General features: G+C 40.8%; 1 protein-coding gene across 1 annotated transcript in view; it reads right to left on the bottom strand.

Annotated features, from left to right (window-relative positions):
• The window catches only part of LOC129041287 (hyaluronidase-4), a 32,314-nt gene extending 20,040 nt beyond the window's left edge, over window positions 1-12,274 (bottom strand). The window contains exons 1-2 of the mRNA XM_054496736.1: window positions 11,777-12,274; window positions 9,299-9,368 (exon numbers count right to left, since the gene is read on the bottom strand). The gene's annotated coding sequence lies outside the window, so the exon portion shown is untranslated. The remainder of the gene's footprint in view (window positions 1-9,298; window positions 9,369-11,776) is intronic.
• Window positions 12,275-16,688: the final 4,414 nt, after the last annotated feature.

Below are 16,688 nucleotides of genomic sequence, written 5' to 3'. Positions count from 1 at the left end.
GGGCAAGCAGAAGCAGGGTGGGGCATCACCTCACTCAGGAAGTGCAAGGGGTTGGGAAATTCCCTCCCCTACCCAAGGGAAGCCAGGAGGGACTGCGGTGAGAGACAGTGCTATCCGGCCCAGCTACTGTGCTTTTCCCATGGTCTTCGCAACCTGCAGACCAGAAGATTCCCTCAGGTGCCTACACCACCAGGGTCCTGGGTTTCAAGCACAAAACTGGCAGCCATTTCAGCAGACACCAAGCTAGCTCCAGGAGGTTTTTTTTTTGTATCCCAGTGGCACCTGGAGCACCAGTGAGACAGAACCATTCACTCCCCTGGAAAGGCGGCTGAAGACAGGGAGCCAAGTGGTCTAACTCAACGGATCCCACCTCCACGGAGCCCAGCAAGCTAAGATCCACTGGCTTGAAATTCTTGCTGCCAGCACAGCAATCTGAAGTCAACCTGGGATGCTCAAGCTTGGTGAGGGAGGGGCGTCCACGATTACCCAGGCTTGAGTAGGCGGTTTTCCCCTCAAAGTGTAAACAAACCACTGGGAAGTTTGAACTGGGTGGAATCCACCACAGCACGGCAAAGCCACTGTAGCCAGACTGCCTCTCTAGATTCCTCCTCTCTGGGCAGGGCATCACTGAAAGAAAGGCAGCAGCCCCAGTCAGGGGCTTATAGATAAAACTCCCATTGCCCTAACAACTAGGAGAAGGGGTGGCTGTGGGCACAGTTTCAGCAGACTTAAATGTTCCTACCTGCTGGCTCTGAAGAGAGCAGTGGATCTCCCAGCACAGCAATCAAGCTCTGCTAAGGGACTGACTGCCACCTCAAATGGGTCCCTGACCCCTGTGCCTCCTAACAGGGACAGCTCCCAGCAGGGGTCAGCAGACATCTCATACAGGAGAGCTCTGGCTGGCATCTGGCAGGTGACCTCTGGGATGAAGCTTCCAGAGGAAGGAGCAGGCAGCAATCTTTGCTGTTCTGCAGCCTCCTGGTGGTACCAGGCAAACAGGGTCTGGAGTGGACCTCCAGGAAACTCCAGCTGACCTGCAGAAGAGGGGCCTGACTGTTAGAAGGAAAACTAAAAAACAGAAAGCAATAACATCAACATCAACAAAAAGGACACCCATGCAAAAACCTCATCCAAAGGTCACCAACATCAAAGATCACAGGTAGATAAATCCATGAAGATGAGGAAAAATCAGTGCAAAAATGCTGAAAATTACAAAAACCAAAATGCCTCCAAAGTATAACAACTCCTCACCAGCAAGGGAACAAAACTGGATGGAGAGTAAGTCTGATGAACTGACAGAAGTAGGCTTCAGAAGGTGGGTAATAACAAACTCCTCTGAGCTAAAGGAGCATGTTCTAATCTAATACAAGAAACCTAAGAACCTTGATAAAAGGTTACAGGAACTGCTAAATAGGATAATGAGTTTAGAGAAGAACATAAATGCCTTGAAGGAGCTGAAAAACACAGCATGAGAACTTCATGAAGCATACACAAGTATCAGTAGCCAAATCAATCAAGTGGAAGAAAGGATATCAGAGATTGAAGATCAACTTAATGAAATAAAGTGTGAAGACAAGATTAGAGAAAAAAGAATGAAAAGGAACAAACAAGGCCTCCAACAAATATGGGACTATGTGAAAAGACCAAACCTATGTTTGATTGGTGTACCTGAAAGTGATGGGGAGAAGGACACCAAGCTGGAAAACACACTTCAGGATATTATCCAGGAAAACTTCCCCAACCTAGCAAGGCAGGCAAACATTCAAATTCAGGAAATACAGAAAACACCACAAAGATACTCCTCGAGAAGAGCAACCCCAAGACACATAATTGTCAGATTACCCAAGGTTAAAATGAAGGAAAAAATGTTAAGGGCAGCCAGAGAGAAAGGTCAGGTTACCCACAAAGGGAAGCCCATCAGACTAACAGCAGATCTCTTGGCAGAAACCCTACAAGCCAGAAGAAAGTGGGGGCCAATACCAACATTCTTAAGAAAAGAATTTTCAACCCAGAATTTTATATCCAGCCAAACTAAGCTTCAAAGAGAAGGAGAAATAAAATCCTTTAAAACAAGCAAATGCTGAGGGATTTTCTTACCATCGGGCCTGCCTTACAAGAGCTCCTGAAGGAAGCGAAACGTATGGAAAGGAAAAATGGTACCCGCCACTGCAAGAACATACCAAAATGTAAAGACCATCAACACTATGCATTGACCAATGGGCAAAATAACCAGCTAGCATCATAATAACAGGATCAAATTCACACATAACAATATTAACCTTAAATGTAAACAGGCTAAATGCCCCAGTTAAAAAACACAGCCTGGCAAATTGAATAAAGAGTCAAGACCCATTAGTGTGCTGTATTCAGGAGACCCATCACACATGTAAAGACACATATAAGTTCAAAATAAAGGGATGGAGGAATAAAAGAAAAAGGCAGGGGTTGCATTCCTAGTCTCTGATAAAACAGACTTAAAACCAACAAAGATCAAAAGAGACAAGGAAGGCTATTACATAATGGTAAAGGGATCAATTCAACAAGAAGAGCTAACTGTCCTAAATATATATGCACCCAATACAGGAGCACCCAGATTCATAAAGCAAGTTCTTAGAGACTTACAAAGAGACATAGACTCCCACACAATAATAGTGGGATACTTTAACACCCCACTGTCAATATTAGACAGATCAACAAGACAGAAAATTAACAAGGATATTCAGGACTTAAACTCAGCTCTGGACCAAGTAGACCTAATAGACATCTACAAATCTCTCCACCCAAAATCAACAGAACATACATTCTTCTCAGTACCACATAGCACTTATTGTTAAATTGACCACATAATTGGAAGTAAAACATTCCTCAGCAAATGCAAAAGAACATAAATCATAAGAAACAGTCTCTCAGACCACAGTCCATTCAAATTAGAATTCAGGATTAAGAAACTCGTTCAAAACCACACAACTATGTGGGAACTGAACAACCTCCTCCCGAATGAATACTGGCTAAATAATGAAATGAAGTCAGAAATAAATAAGTTCTTTGAAACCAATGAGAACAAAGACACAATGTACCAGATCTCTGGGACACAGTGAAAGCAGTGTTTAGAGGGAAATTTATAGCACTAAATGCCCACATCAGAAACAGTAAGGATCTAAAATTGACACCCTAACATCATAATTAAAAGAACTAGAGAAACAAGAACAAACAAATTCAAAAGCTAGAAGAAAACAAGAAATAATTAAGATCAGAACAGAACTGAAGGAAATAGAGACACGAAAAACCTTTCAAAAACTCAATGAATCCAAGAGCTAGTTCTTTGAAAAGGTTAGCAAAATAGGCCGCTAGCCAGACTACTAAAGAAGAAAAGAGAGAAGAATCAAATAGACACAATAAAAAATGATAAAGGGGATATCACCACTGATCCCACAGAAATACAAACTACCATCAGAAAGTATTATAAACACCTCTATGCAAATAAAGTAGAAAATCTAGAAGAAACAGATACATTCCTGGCAACATACACCCTCCCAAGACTAAACCAGGAAGAAGTCAAATCCCTGAATAGACCAATAACAAGTTCTGAAATTGAGGCAGAAATTACTAGCCTACCAACCAAAAAAAGCCCATGACCAGAAAGATTCACATCCGAATTCTACCAGAGGTACAAAGAGGAGTTGGTACCATTCCTTCAGAAATTATTCCAAACCATAGAAAAACAGGGACTCCTCCCTAACTCATTTTACGAAGCCAGCATCATCCTGATACCAAAACCTGGCAAAGACACAACAACAACAACAAATTTCAGGTCAATATCCCTGATGAACATTGATGCAAAAACTCTCAATAAAATACTGGCAAACTGAATCCAGCAGCACATCAAAAAGCCTATCTACCACAATCAAGCTGGCTTCATCCCTGAGATGCAAGACTGGTTCAACATATGCAAATCAATAAATGTAATCCATCACATCAACAGAACCAATGACAAAAACCACATGATTATCTCAATAGATGCCAAAAAGGCCTTCAATAAAATTCAACACCCCTTCATGCTAAAAACAATAAACTGGCATTAATGGAATGTATCTCAAAATAATAAGAGCTATTTATGACAAACCCACAGCCAGTATCATACTGAATGGGCAAAAGCTGGAAGTATTCCCTTTGAAAAGCAGCACAAGACTAGGATGCCCTCTCTTACCACTCCTATTCAACACAGTATTGGAAGTTCTGGCTAGGGCAATCAGGCAAGAGAAAGAAATAAAGAGCATTCAGATAGGAAGAGAGGAAGTCAAATTGTCTTTGTTTGCAGGTGACCTGACTGTATATTTAGAAAACCCCATCATCTCAGCCCAAAATCTCCTTAAGCTGATAAGCAACTTAAGCAAAGTCTCAGGATACAAAATCAATGTGCAAAAACCACAAGCATTCTTATACACCAATAATATACCAACGGAGAGCCAAATCATGAATGAACTCCTATTCACAATTGCTACAAAGAGAATAAAGTACCTAAGAATCCAACTTACAAGGAACGTGAAGGACCTCTTCAAGGAGAACTAGAAACCACTGCTCAAGGAAATAAGGGAGGACACAAACAAATGGAAAAATATTCCATGCTTGTGGATAAGAAGAATCAATGTCGTGAAAATGGTCATACTGCCCAAGGTAATTTATAGATTCAATGCTATTCCCATCAAGTTACCATTGACTTTCTTCACAGAAGTAGAAAAAACTACTTTAAATTTCATATGGAACCAGAAAAGAGCCTGTATAGCCAAGACAATCCTGAACAAAAAGAACAAAGCTGGAGGCATCACACTACCTGACTTCAAACTATACTACAAGGCTACAGTAACCAAAACAGCATGGTACTGGTACCAAAACAAATATATAGACCAATGGAACAGAACAGAGGCCTCAGAAATAACACCACATGTACAACCATCTAATTTTTGACAAACCTGACAAAAACAAGCAATAGGAAAAGGATTCCCTATTTAATAAATGGTGCTGGGAAAACTGGCTAGCCATATGCAGAAAACTGAAACTAAACCCCTTCCTTACATCTTATACAAAAAATAACTCAAGATGGATTAAAGACTTAAACCTAAGACCTAAAACCATAAAAAGCCTAAAAGAAAACCTAGGCAATACCATTCAGGACATAGGCATGGGAAAAGACTTCATGGCTAAAACACCAAAAGCAATGGCAACAAAAGCCAAAATAGACAAATGGGATCTAATTAAACTAAAGAGCTTCTGCACAGCAAAAGAAACTATCATCAGAGTGAACAAGCAACCTACAGAATAAGAGAAAATTTTTGCAATCTACCCATCTGACAAAAGGTTAATATCCAGAATCTACAAGGAACTTAACAAATTTACAAGATAAACAACCCCATAAAAAAGTGGGCAACTGATATAATCAGAAACTTCTCAAAAGGTGACATTTATGCGGCCAACAAACATGAAAAAAAGCTCATCATCACTTGTCGTTAGAGAAATGCAAATCAAAACTACAATGAGATACCATCTCACACCAGTTAGGATGGCAATCATTAAAAAGTCAGGAAACAACAGATGCTTCAGAGAATGTGGAGAAATAGGAAGGCTTTTACACTGTTGGTGGGAATGTAAATTAGTTCAACCATTGTGGAAGACAGTGTGGCAATTCCTCAAGGATCTAGAACCAGAAATACCACTTGACCCAGGAATCCCATTACTGGGTGTATACCGAAAGGATTATAAATCATTCTACTATAAAGACGCATCCACACGTGTTTATTGCAGCACTATTCACAACAGCAGAGACTTGGAACCGACCCAAATGCCCATCAATGATAGACTAGATAAAGAAAATGTGGCACATATACACCATGGAATACTATGCAGCCATAAAAAAGAATGAGTTCATGTCCTTTGCAGGGACATGAATGAAGCTAGAAACCATCATTCTCAGCAAACTAACACAGGAAGAGAAAACCAAACACCACATGTTCTCACTTGTAAGTGGGAGTCGAACAATGAGAACACATGGACACAGGGAGGGGAACATCACACACAGGGGATGTCAGGGGGCAGAGGGCTAGGGGAGGGACAGCATTGGGAGAAATACCTAATGTAGATGACGGGTCGATTGGTGCAGCAAACCACCATGACACACGTATACCTACGTAACAAACCCACACATTCTGCAGATGTATCCCAGAACTTACAGTATAATTTTAAAAAACTTTGTTGAAACATCAAATGTAGTATTTAACTAATCATTAATTTGCATGTATTTTTTAAAAGATCATTAGATAATTTGTTGTCTACTTTGGTTTCCCATTCACATGGTGTGAGAACTGTGTTGCACTTGGATCTTAGTAAAGTAAGTTGAGTTCCTACATTAATTCATAGCAACATATATTAACCATAAATGTGAAGAAATACTTTTTCATAGGAATATTTTTTAATTCTTTAAAAATAAGTTTATTTGTCTAAGACTGCTAATTGCATGCAGTCTAATTACACAAACCTTATAACTTCAAAATGTTTCACAATAGATTTTAATTTCCAGATGTAATCTTGAGAGAATTTCCTAATACAATATGGAAATTTGGAAGTGTTCCAATCATAGATTTTGGGTTAGACTAAGGATGCAATAAGGTTCTGGAATTCTCTTGACAAAGGCAGAGGAACTCCAGCCTAGGATTGTAGCCAGTTCTTGAACCACCCAATATAGTGTATCAAAGAAATATTGCTCCTTGAAGAATGAGATTTAGATTTTTCACATATTCATGATAAGATAGAGCACAGGATTCATGCATTTGGGCCTATTATGAACATTAGGCCCATGCTTAGTACTCAGGTAAAGAGACTTCGGTCTGTGAACAAGACAACTACAGGTTGTTCTTGTTAGAAATTCACAGTATCTGTAATTCTATTATAAGTAGAGTCACGCGGTGGCTCACGACTGTAATCCCAGTACTTTGGGAGGCCGAGGCCAAGGACCGCTTGAGCCCAAGAGTTAGAGACCAGCTTGAGCAACATGGCAAAAACCTGTCTTTACAAAAAATACAAAAAATTAGCCGGCTGGTGGTGCATTCCTGTGGTTCCAGATACTCAGGAGGCTGAAGTGGGAGGATCGTCTGAGCCCAAGAGTTCAAGGCTGCAGTGAGCAGTGACCATGCCACTGCACTCCATCCTGAGTGACAGAGTGAGACCCTGTCTCAACAACAACAACAAAAATCTAAGTATTCATATTTCAACAAGAGCTCTTCTTTCCATCATCAAACTGAATTCTAATTTACAAGCAAGGCTGAAATAAATCATGTGACTAAGCTTTCTTAGCTATTGCTACAATTGTATTGCATTTATCAGTACAATAAGTATCTCAAGTAACAATGATTCTAACATGTGTCACATTTGCTGGAAGAATTCCCAAAGCTTTGAAACAAAGAGGAAAATCCAGTGTCACTCTAATTCTACCTTATTGGTATGTAAGAGGGTTGCATGCTACCATGTAAGATAAAATATATGAGAAATATGGAAAGGAAAGTTTTGTATAAACAGGTGAAATAGAGAATCAAGTTTTTTTGTTATTTGTGATGGAGTCTGGCTCCATCGCCCAGGCTAGAATGCAGTGATGCGATCTTGGTCCACTGCAATCTCCGCCTCCTGTGTTTAAGCAATTCTCCTGCCTCAGCCTCCTGAGTAGCTGGGACTACAGGCACGCTCCACCATACCCTGCGGAGAACCAAGTATTATGAAGATTATTCAAGTCAGCATGTCTATGAAGGAACAAACGTTTTGTCTTAAAAGGTTTCTCTTTTGTTTTGTTTATGTATATTGTTTTAAAAAAGAAAGCCTGGGCCAGTTGCAGTGGCTCACACCTGTAATCCTAGCACTTTGGGAGGCCAAAACGGGCCAATCACTTGAGGCCAGGAGTTCAAGACCAGCCTGGCCAACATGATGAAACTCTGTCTGTACCAAAAAATACAAAAATTAGCCAGACATGGTGGTGGGTGCCTGTAATCTCAGCTACTTAGGAGGCTGAGGCAGGAGAATCGCTTGAACCCAGGAGGCAGAAGTTGCAGTGAGCCAAGATCGCGCCACTGCACTCCAGCTTGGGTGACAGAGAAACTCTGTCTCAAAAAGAGAGAGAAAGAGAAAGAGAGAGAGAGAGAGAAAGAGACTGTGCATTAGTTATTCAGGTACTCCAGGATCTAGAGATAACAAGTTTTATTAGCTCATAATTTTTCAAATTTTCACTTTATATACATACATACAGTCATATACATAGTCACTAAAGTAAACAGCATTTTCCCTATCATTATTAAATTTCTCAACTTTAAGATTTCTCTTTAATAGGTTGAATGATTTAAGATTTACCTTCCTTATACTGTTTTGGTACTTGTTCCTTCTTTTCTGGAAAATCTAAATCTATCCGTATGTACATATATATATGTTTATTTATTTACCCTCTCCCCAATTACTAAGATTTTTCTTTTTTGAAATGCCAGATGATTGTTATCTCTAAATATTCAGTCACTTTAACAATGCTTGGAGAGAAAATGTATTACCCAGTTTTACAACCAAAAATCATCCACTTTCTGAGCCCTTTTAAATGTTGCATGCTTCCTAAAATCTGCAATACTTATTCCAACAAACAGTCCTCTTGTATTGACCATCATGGTAACTATAACTATAAAATTAAGTATGAAAAACATGCTTCATTAAAGATGGTGCAAAAGTAAAATCTTTGTCAAAATACGCACTTATACTCTAATGGAAAACATTTATGTTTATAAAGTTAGCTTGAGGAATGTTTCACATCTATTGATTCAAAAAAATATTAAATTTATGGCTGTCTCATAAAGTCATGTGTTCCTATGGCTTGTTTGTAGTTAATTTACTAACCTGCTTCATGGAATACATTTCGATGCTATCACAAGTTAAGGTTAGTAATGCAATCACAGAAACTATGCACACAAGAAAAATGAAGAAAGCCTTGAGTAGTTATTAAAGTGGAAATTATTTTCAAAAGTAGATTTATAATAAATAAAAAGTTAACTGAAATTTAGCTCGTAACTATCAGTGACAAATGTGTATTTTAGGCTGCTTGGTTCATAAAAACAAACTCATATTTCAAAAGGTACTGCATTTGAAAATTAAGTAAAGTTAAGTTAGGCTGCAAAAGAAATTGAGTATTCCAAGAAATTAATATTGGCTTTTTTCTAACTCCTCAAATTTCTAAAAACAATTTAAAAAATTTTTGCAAACAGGAAAAAAATGTCTATTTTACCTTTGATTTTGTTTGCTGCTGATCCTTTAGTCACCTTGTGCAAATCAGAGGTTGAATGGCAAAGGATGTCCTGTGCGTGGTTCAGACAAACATGTTATTACAGGGGTGACTCAGTCCTCCAAGTTAAACTGGAGGCTTGCATTAAATCTCTTTATAACCAAAGTCAGTTCTCTTAAAAGCATCTTGGTATAAATGACCATTGCTTTCTGAAAATATCCATTTTAAATTCACTAACTTAAGATGGAAGAAAGAAAACTTTGACTCTTTAGCTGGAAAATAAGGAAGAAAAGAAAACTGTATATGTAAGACTTCCAGAATAAAGAGAAAAAAGGGGGTCAAGTGCTTTGTGTACTAAAGCATGTATTATTATTATTATTATTTTTTAGACGGAGTCTCACTTCGTTGCCTAGGCTAGAGTGGAGTGGCACAATCTCAGCTCATTGCAACCTCCACCTGCCAGGTTCAAGCGATTCTCCTGTCTCAGCCTCCCAAGTAGCTGGGACTACAGGCGCATGCCACCATACCCGGCTAATTTTTTTGTATTTTTAGTAGAGACAGGGTTTCACCATGTTAGACAGGATGGTCTTGATCTCCTGATCTTGTGATACACCTGCCTTGGCCTCCCAAAGTGCTGGAATTACAGGTGTAAGCCACTGCGCCAGGCCTAAAGCATGTATTATTAAAATAATAGATCCTAATGTGCTATTTTTGATGATAATGGAATCGTTGAATAGAGTATTAGGTATCATCCTGAGTAAATACAACATGAATTTACTAGAACTAATGGCTCAAGATGGTGAGCTGAACATGTGTATTTATTTACTGTGTCATTTTCAGCACCTATGATTAGAAAAAATACACTATAAAGCTGAAAATGAAAGGGGGTAACATGACTCAAAGACTGAAACCAACTAAAAGTATGTCTCAGAAAATTTTTAAAAGTAGAAAGACAAAAGGAAACAAAAACCATAGTAGAAAGTTATTCTAGGAGATCATGGCAGACAAGAGGCAGGACTAGACTGCAGCTCTCACGTGGACAGACAGAGCAGTGTATGGAGACTCACATCGTGAACTTTTGCTCCAGAACTACTGCAGAAATTAACCAGGAAAGCTGAGAGCACCCACAGACCATCTGAAGGAAGCAGAATGCTCTTGGAAGACCCAGGAGACACCTCAAATACAGCCCAAGCTGTGGAAGTGGGAAATGGAGATTGTCTGCCCACAAACACACACTCTCAATGGGGAACCTGAAGGTCTAGATCACGGGAGAATATTCTGACCTTACCTTGAGCTGGGTCAATTCAGAGAGCTGAGTGAAATACAGAGATAGAGGAAACAGCAGGAAAAGCCCTGTGGACTCTCTGAGTCCCCTGGGAAGCTATTTCTGCTTTGTCTCATAGGGGTCCTTAGGGAGGGCTGCCAAAGGTATTTGGAAAAGACCACAGGGAAAAGGAAACCTCCAGCTGAACTTTGTAACAATTCCAACAGAATGTGAAGTTTCCTGTCCAGACCTCAGGGGAGAGTGTGAATCTGGTATGCAGACTCCACAGGCAGGGAGGCAGGAAAGCCCAGTTTGCTTTCACAGCTAGGAGGCTGGTAGTCTGGGGCAAGTTCTCAGTCCTGCTTGCCCACTGCTTGGAAACAGACTTAGTGCTGTTTGAGAGGGCACGGTGGGAGTGAGACTGGCCTTTTGGGTTGTATGAGAGCTGGGTGAGGCCTATGACTGCCAGCTTTCCCTCACTCCCCTGACGACCTGCATGACGCCACAGAGGCAACCCTAATCCTCCTGGGAATATAACACCATTGGCCTGGGAATAACACCCCCATCCACCATAGCAGCTGCCACCAAGACCCACCCAAGGAGAGTCTGAACTTACACATGCCTAGCCCTGCCCCCACCTGATGGTCCTTCCCTACCCACCCTGGAAGCTGAAGACAAAGGTCATATACTCTTGGGAATTCTAGGGCCCTGCCCACTGCCTGATGCCCCTATGCTACTACAGCTGATGCTCTCTTCAAAGTGCCACCTCCTGGCAGGAGGCCAATACAAAAATAGTGCATTAAGCAACCAAAACTAAGGACCCTTACAGAGTCCATTTCACCCTGCTGCCACCTCCACCAGAGCAGGTGCTGGTATCCGTGGCTGAGAGACCTGCAGATGGTTTACATCACAAGACTCTGTGCAGACAACCCTCAGTGCCAGCCTGAAGCCTGGCAGACCAGCTAGGTCGCTAGATACAGAAGAGAGATAATGATCACTACCACTCAGCTCTCTGGAAACCACATCCGTAAGAAAAGGGGGCGAATACTACAGCAAGAGAACACCCCATGGGTCAAAAAAGTCTGAACAGCAGCTTTGAGCCCTATACCATCCCTCTGACATAGCCTACCCAAGTGAGAAGGAACCAGAAAAACAATTCTGGTAATATGACAAAACAACTTTCTTTAACACCCCCCAAAAAAATTACACTAGCTCACCAGCAATGGCTCTAAACCAAGAAGAAATTCCTGATTTTCCTGAAAAAGAATTCAGAAGGTCAGTTATTAAGCTAAACAAGGAGGCATCAGAAAAATGTGAAGTCCAATTCAAGGAAATTAAAAAAAATGATTCAAGAAATGAGAGGAGAAATCTTCAGTGAAATAAATGGCATAAATAGCAAGGCACGGTGGCTCACCCCTGTAACCCAACAGTTTGGGAGGCTGAGGCAGGCAGATCACTTGAGGTCAGGAAGGCAAAACCAGTCTGGCCAATATGGTGAAACCCCATCTCTACTAAAAATATAAAAATTAGCTGGGCATGATGGCATGCTCTTGTAGTCCCAGCTACTCAGGAGGTTAAGTCAGGAGAATCACTTGAACCCCAGAGGCAGCAGTTGCAGTGAGCTGAGATCACACCACTACACTCTAGCCTGGGCAACAGAGCAAGACTTCATCTCAAAAAAAAAAAAAGGAAAATAAATAGATAGCATAAATAAAGAACTATTGAAACTGGAAGATGGCCGAATAGGAACAGCTCCAGTCTGCAGCTCCCAGCATGATCGACGCAGAAGACAGGTGATTTCTGCATTTCCATCTGAGGTACCTGGTTCATCTCATTGGGACTGGTTGGACAGTGGGTGCAGCCCAAGCAGGGCGAGCTGAAGCAGGCAGGGGCATCACCTCACCCAGGAAGTGTAAGGGATTGGGGGATTTACCTTTCCTAGCCAAGGGAAGCCGTGACAGACTACCTGGAAAAATGGGACACTCTGCCCAAATAGTGCTTCTCCCAAGGACTTAGCAACCAGTAGACAAGGTGATTCTCTCCCGTGCCTGGCTCAGTGGGGCCCACACCCATAGAGCCTTGCTCACTGCTAGCACAGCAGTCTGAGATTGAACTGTGAAGCAGCAGCCTGGCTGAGGGAGGGGTGTCCGCCATTGCTGAGGCTTGGTAGGTAAACAAAGCAGCCAGGAAACTCAAACTGGGTGGAGCCCACTGCAGCTCAACAAGGCCTACTGCCTCTAGACTCCACCTCTGTGGGCAGGGCATAGCTCAAAAAAAGGCAGCAGACAAGTTCTGCAGACTTAAACATCTCTGTCTGACAGCTCTGAAGAGAGCAGTGGTTCTCCCAGCACCATATTTGAGCTCTGAGAAAGGACAGATTGCCTCCTCAAGTGAGTCCCTGATGCCCGTGTAGCCTATCTGGGAGACACCTCCCAGTAGAGGTGGACAGACAACTCATATAGGTGGCTGCCCCTCTGGGACGAAGCTTCCAGAGAAAGGATCAGGCAGCAATATTTGCTGTTCAGCAATATTTGCTCTTCTGCAATATTTGTGGTTCTGCAGCCTCCGCTAGTGATACCGAGGTAAACAAGGTCTGGAGTGGACCTCCAGCAAACTCCAACAGACCCGCAGCTGAGGGACCTGACTGTTAGAAGGAAAACAAACAGAAAGGAATAGCATCAACTTCAACAAAAAGGTCATCTACATCAAAACCTCATCTGTAGGTCACCAACATCAAAGACCAAAGGTAGATGTAACCACAAAGAAGGGGAGAAACCAGAGCAGAAAAGCTGAAAATTCTAAAAATCAGAGTACCTCTTCTCCTCCAAAGGATCTCAGCTCCTCGCCAGCAATGGAACAAAGCTGGATGGAGAATAATTTTGATGAGTCGACAGAAGTAGGTTTCAGAAGGTCAGTAATAACAAACTTCTCTTGAGCTAAAGAAGGGTGTTTGAACCCATTGCAAGGAAGCTAAAAACCTTGAAAAAAGATTACATGAATGGCTAACTAGAATAAACAGTGTGGAGAAGACCTTAAATGACCTGATGGAGCTGAAAACCATGGCACAAGAACTTCGTGACACATGCACAAGATTCAACAGCCAATTCGATCAAGCAGAAGAAAGGGTATCAGTGATTGATGATCAAATTAGTGAGATAAAGTGAGGAGACAAGGTTACAGAAAAAAGAATAAAAAGAAATGAAAAAGCCTCCAAGAAATAATCGGACTATGTGAAAAGACCAAATCTATGTTTGATTCATATACCCGAAAGTGATGGGGAGAATGGAACCAAGTTGGAAAACAGTCTTCGGGATATTATGCAGGAGAACTTCCGCAACCTAGCAAGGCAGGCCAACATTCAAATTCAGGAAATACAGAGAACAGCACAGATGCTCCTCGAGAAGAGCAACCCCAAGACACATAATTGTCAGATTCACCAAGGTCCAAGGTTGAAATGAAGGAAAAAGTGTTAAGAGCAGCCAGAGAGAAAGGTCGAGTTACCAACAAAGGGAAGCCCATTGGACTAACAGCAGATCTTTCAGCAGAAATGCTACAAGCCAGAAGAGAGTGGAGGCCAATATTCAACATTCTTAAAGAAAATAATTTTCAACCCAGAATTTTATATCCAGCCAAACTAAGCTTCATAAGTGAAGGAGAAATAAAATCCTTTACAGACAAGCAAATGCTGAGAGATTTTGTCACAACCAGGCCTGCCTTACAAGAGCTCCTGAAGGAAGCACTAAACATGGAAAGAAACAACCGGTACCAGTCACTGCAAAAACATGCCAAATTGTAAAGACCATCGATGCTATGAAGAAACTGCATCAATCAACAGGCAAAATAACAAGCTAACATCATAATGACAGGCTCAAATTCACTCACAACAATATTAACCTTAAATGTAAATGGACTAAGTGCCCCAATTAAAAGACACAGACTGGCAAATTGGATAAATAGCAAGACCCATCAGTGTGCTGTATTCAGGAGACCCATCTCACGTGCAAAGACATACATAGGCTCAAAATAAAGGGATGGAGGAGGATCTACCAAGCAAATGGAAAACAAAGAAAAGGCAGGAGTTGCAATCCTAGTCTCTGATAAAACAGACTTTAAACCAACAAAGATCAAAAGAGACAAAGAACGCCATTACATAATGGTAAAGGGATCAATTCCACAAGAAGAGCTAACTATCCTAAATATATATGCATCCAATACAGGAGCACCCAGATTCATAAAGCAAGTCCTTAGAGACCTACAAAGAGACTTAGACTCCCACACAATAATAATGGGAGACTTTAACACCACACTGTCAATATTAGACAGATCAACATGACAGAAGGTTAACAAGGATATCCAGGACCTGAACTCAGCTCTGCAACAAGCAGACCTAATAGACATCTACAGAGCTCTCCACCCGAAATAAACAGAATATACATTCTTCTCAGCACCACATCGCACTTATTCTAAAATTGACCACATAATTGGAAGTAAAGCACTGCTCAGCAAATGTAAAAGAACAGAAATCACAACAAACTGTCTCTCAGACCACAGTGCAATCAAATTAGAACTCAGGATTAAGAAACTCGCTCCAAACTGCACTACTATATGGAAACTGAACAACTTTCTCCTGAATGACTACTGGGTAAATAACAAAATGAAGGCAGGAATAAAAATGTTCTTTTAAACCAATGAGAATAAAGACAAAATGTATTAGAATATCTGGGACACATTTAAAGCAGTGTGTAGGGGGAAATTTATAGCACTAAATGCCCACAACAGAAAGCAGGAAAGATCTAAAATCATCACCCTAACATCACAATTAAAAGAACTAGAGAAGCAAGAGGGAACACATTCAAAAGCTAGCAGAAGGCCAGAAATAACTAAGATCAGAGCAGAACTGAAAGAGATGGGGATACAAAAAAAAATCCTTCAAAAAAATCAATGAATCCAGGAGCTAGTTTTTTGAAAAGATCAACAAAATTGATAGACTGCTAGCAAGATTAATAAAGAAGAAAAGAGAGAAGAATCACATAGATGCAATAAAAAATGATAAACGGGATATCACCACTGGTCCCACAAAATACAAACTACCATCAGTGAATACCATAAACACCTCTATGCAAATAAACTAAAAAATCTAGAAGAAATGGATAAATTCCGGACACATACACCCTCCCAAGACTAAACCACGAAGAAGTTGAATCTCTGAATAGATCAATAACAGGCTCTGAAATTGAGGCAGTAATTAATAGCCTACCACCAAAAAAAAGTCCAGGACCAGACGGAGTCACAGCCGAATTCTACCAAAGCTACTAAGAGGAGCTGGTACCATTCCTTCTGAAACTATTCCAATCAATAGAAAAAGAGGGAATCCTCTCTAACTCATTCTATGAGGCCAACATCATCCTGATACCAAAGCCTGGCAGAGACACACACATAAAAAAGAGAATTTTAGAAACCAATATCCCTGATGAAAATTGATGTGAAAATCCTCAATAAAATACTGGCAAACCGAATCCAGCAGCACATCAAAAGCTTATCCATCACCATCAAGTTGGCTTCATCCCTGGGATGCAAGGCTTGTTCAACATACACAAATCAATAAACGTAACCATCACATAAACAGAACCAATGACAAAAACCACATGATTATCTCAATATATGTAGAAAAGGCCTTTGACAAAATTCAACAGCCCTTCATGCTAAAAACTCTCAATAAATTAGGTATTGAGGGAACACATCTCAAAATAATAAGCGCTATTTATGGCAAACCCACAGCCAATATCATACTGAATGGGCAAAAGGTGGAAGCATTCCTGTTGAAAACCAGCACAAGACAAGGATGCCCTCTCTCACCACTCCTATTCAACATAGTGTTGGAAGTTCTGGCCAGGGCAATTAGGCAAGAGAAAGAAATAAAGGGTATTCAATTAGGAAATGGGAAGTCAAATTGTCCCTGTTTGTAGATGACATGATTGTATATTTAGAAAACCCCAGCGTCCCAGCCCAAAATCTCCTTAAGGTGATAAGCAACTTCAGCAAGGTCTCAGGACACAAAATCAATGTGCAAAAATCACAAGCATTCCTATACACCATTAACAGACAAACAGAGAGCCAAATCATGAGTGA

The sequence above is a fragment of the Pongo pygmaeus genome, chromosome 6 (genome assembly GCF_028885625.2).
Source record: "Pongo pygmaeus isolate AG05252 chromosome 6, NHGRI_mPonPyg2-v2.0_pri, whole genome shotgun sequence".
Classification (NCBI taxonomy): Eukaryota; Metazoa; Chordata; class Mammalia; order Primates; family Hominidae; genus Pongo; species Pongo pygmaeus.
Note: the sequence above shows the minus strand (reverse complement) of the source record. Positions and strands in the feature narration are given on the sequence as shown.